The following is a 3,740-nucleotide window of genomic DNA, read 5'->3' as shown; positions in this document are numbered from 1 at the left end:
CAGCAGAACACAGCACTTCAAATGGTTCATTCCAAGCATCCTTAAAGGAGCAATAAGAAATATCTTTTCACTGCTAGGTGTGCTGTTTTGCACTGCCTGTAAACCAAACCAAAGTCTATGGCTGGAGATCAACACAGAGAGAGGGATTGTGACTTCATGCTGTACTCCAGATGTAATTACACCTCTAGTTCTTCACATAGTCATTTTTAATTCCTTCAACCTAAGTATGATGAATTGTGCTTATTGCTCCTTTAAAGTGCTCCAGTAGAAAGCAAGGTTTAAGAACATTTTGTATTCACATTATAAACTAGAATATTTTCTATGTTTTCTTGCATTTGCATTAAGATATTTTCTTTTGTTTCCATTTATGACAGCTGGGACGGTGAGAAGCAAGTGGACAAATGATGAAGTGAAGGTTGCTGAGCGGCACGTTTCACTTCATAAAAAGCTGCAAAGTACCAGGTAAAAAGGAATGTGACTGCTGCCTCCAAGCAGAGCCGGCAGCTCTGAAAGGCAGAGACTGGGTTGTCATAAGGTACTGCATCCACAACAGGATCATAGCATTAAAAGAAAGATGCAAGAAAAAAAGAAACAAGCAAGAGAGATACTTTGTTACTTCCACAGTTATGTCAGTATTGCAGTTTTCTGTATTGCATTGTTCTTACTCATAAATCTGTGGTTTATGCTGGGTGCTTTTTGCAATTAAATGATAAGAAAGGCAGATAATGTTCCACGTTTTTATTCACATGAACATTCACTGCAAAATGAATTAATGCATTACAATATCAAGACTTAAAAAGTAGACTGACCACATTTGACCCATGTCTTTTTTTTTTAAGTCTTTACACAGCTTAGATTTACTGTTTTATTAACACATAAATGTCTGATATTTCTGTCAGAAGTTACCCGACTGGTGAGCATTACTATTGTGCATCCATGTCTATTATATTGTAATCTCAAAAGGAGCTAAGCTAAAAATACAGAACCTACCCTTACCTGGTCCTTATAAGTCATGTATACTTGAAAATTATGTGTTTCCATGGGCTTCACAATTCACCTAAACGTGAAATATCTGTGTGTGACCTTATGGTACTCATAAGTCATATAAACCTGACAGTGTCCTCACAAGTAGCATTAAATTCAGGTTTGACCAAAATTTAGCCCTAGCCAAAATCTCAACAGATGGGCGTGTTCCTGGAAGCATGGGTCAAACTTTTTGTGATTCCCATGCCTCTAGGACCTTCGGAAAGGCACGTTCCCATTTGTCACATTTTTGTCATACGTACTGATATATCACGAAAACACGTATGTGTGTGTGTGAATTAAATTGAATACATTCTTATTTCCCCTTCTACATATTGTAATGTCTAAACTTCAGAGCCCTGCATTAAACAGCTGTTCTTATTATTAATGCTAGGCCCGTGGCCAGGCCCCTCAAAAGCTGATATGTCCTCCTCTGAGCTTTCAAATTCCTGCTCTGATGTCTGGCCTTACTCCACCTATTGCCCCTTATAGCTGTCCTGAGTAAAATAATTTCTGCCTCATCCTGCCCTCTACTTCCTGAAGTATGGACATTGGTTGAACATGCGAGGTACTCACACTTCTTTTCGAAGGGGTAAAACTATTGTGCATTTCTGAAATCCTACTAAATCAAAGTTCAGACTTGGAAATAGAAGAAACAACTTGAGTTTAAGCAACAGAATCATGCTATCTACAGTACCACTCCCTTGTGTCCATAAAATCTGGAAGTTTTAATTTCCACCATTTTGAAAAGAACATACAGAAGGAGTCATATAGATTGCATAGATGGAGCTTGATGGAGCAGTCTAATACTGTTTTTCCCTAAAGTTTAAGTAACTGGATACAGATTGAATTGTCTATTAAGCACAATTCATTTAAATTTTCACATTGTATTTAAGGTTCTGGTTATCTAGTTAAGGTTGATTGATATTTCTGTTACATCAGTGTCAGCATTTCAATAATTTTAAAGCATGTTTATCCCAACCTTTACACTTTTTGTTAATTAAAAAAGTAATTTGTCTACTTTAAAATAAAGGTATAAGTAAAAATACACCAGCTATTGTTACTTTTACAGTCCAAGTTGACAGTCCAAGTTTGCCTCAGTTGGACTTTTACAGTCCAACTGAGGCAAACAGAGAGCAGTAATTAGATTTAATTACTGCTCTCTGTTTGCCTCAATGAATGTGTTAATACACTTACACATCAAAGTACTATGACTGTATCAGCCTGAATCAAGGTTTAATTTTATTAGTGACTGTTAAATGGATAGTTGTGCAGTTCCATCTAAACAGCAGAGCTCTGCAGTGTGAATTGTTGTGAAGTGTTCAGGCTGGTGCTTCTCTCTCTCTTCTTCCTGTTCACTTTTTCACAGCGCAAAAGATTCAACAGATGCTTTCGCAACTTCTGCGAGAGCATATATAGCAGAGGGTTCATACAGCAGTGAGAATAGGCAAGCATTTCACAGATATGGTAGGCAACTTCTATCCGTTTCAGTACCTTACAATCTTTGTTTGTATTGAGAGACTTGATTAAAAGCATAATATGGTATGGCCCCCAGCAAATGAAAAAGGCTGCAACAATACACAACATACACAGCCACAGTCCTGAACTTCCTTCTGTTTAAACCTTGCAAAACTTTCATGAGGATGGCAGAGTAGCAGAAAATAATGATGGCAAATGGGAGGAAGAATAGCAGTGACACTTGGAGATAATGTCCAAGCTTGTCTTCAGATTCAGGCTCGCAATAGTTTTTACCATCCCAGATTTCAACCTTTACTTTCATTGCATCACTCAGGGACGCTAAGATGCTGATGACCCAGGCAGCTATACAGGCACCAATTGCACACCTCTTCACTCTGGCATGGCTGATCGGCCAGTTGTGCAGTACAACAGTAGTAAAACGATCCACTGTCATAGCAGTCAGCAGAATGACACTGCTGTACAAACCAACAGCGAATCCAGCAGTGATAAACTTTGCAACTAGAGTCCCCAAAGACCCAGTGGTGTAGGTGATCAACGGCCCAGAATGGAAGTGTGATGGTGAAGATCAAATCAGAGCAGGCCAGGTTCAGGATGAAAATATTTGTGATACTTTTCAGATTCTCGTAGATGAAAAGAACACATAAGAGGAGGCTGTTGCATATGATACTGAGGATGAAGATCAAGATGAAAAAAGGACCATTGATCATGGGATCATTAGTATCACACATGTATTCAACAAGACCACTCGTTCTGGATGTGGATGTGAAGTTTGCCATTTTCAATCTTCTGGAAAACATACATATGAAATAAAATGCAATCAAACACAATGACTCAGCAGTTTTCTCTAAAGTGACAGAAACTGTTGATTTTGGTTCTAGTTTTTGTATATTATATAAAACCAAAGTGACTAAAAAAGTATCAAATTTCAGAAAACAAACACAGCAACTTACCGCAAACATCAACTGTCAAGTCTTCTGCTGAATTGCCCTGTGATTCAGCACAAAAGCTGTACAATGTTCTTCGGAAAACTAATAGTTCCTCCTTTTGTTTCACATTAATTCAGAGATTCTGCCTTAACAAAAACCACATTATGAAAAAAAAATTCAAAGTTAATTTGTGCAACAAATTGTCACATGAAAAATGAAACTTCATCAAAATTAAACCTGACAAATAGCTGTCTATACGCATGCTACATTCCTCTAAACTTACCTCAATGTTCGTGAGATATCTGATAGTTT

At 37.7% G+C, this 3,740-nt stretch overlaps 1 pseudogene; it reads right to left on the bottom strand.

Moving 5' to 3' along the window:
• Nucleotides 1-529: 529 nt before the first annotated feature.
• Nucleotides 530-3,442, bottom strand: LOC146367804 (chemokine XC receptor 1-like; annotated as a pseudogene).
• Between the last annotated feature and the right edge of the window lie 298 nt (nucleotides 3,443-3,740).

The sequence above is a fragment of the Perissodus microlepis genome, chromosome 18, assembly GCF_051167445.1.
Source record: "Perissodus microlepis isolate ML-2025 ecotype Zambia chromosome 18, ASM5116744v1, whole genome shotgun sequence".
NCBI lineage: Eukaryota > Metazoa > Chordata > Actinopteri > Cichliformes > Cichlidae > Perissodus > Perissodus microlepis.
Note: the sequence above shows the minus strand (reverse complement) of the source record. Positions and strands in the feature narration are given on the sequence as shown.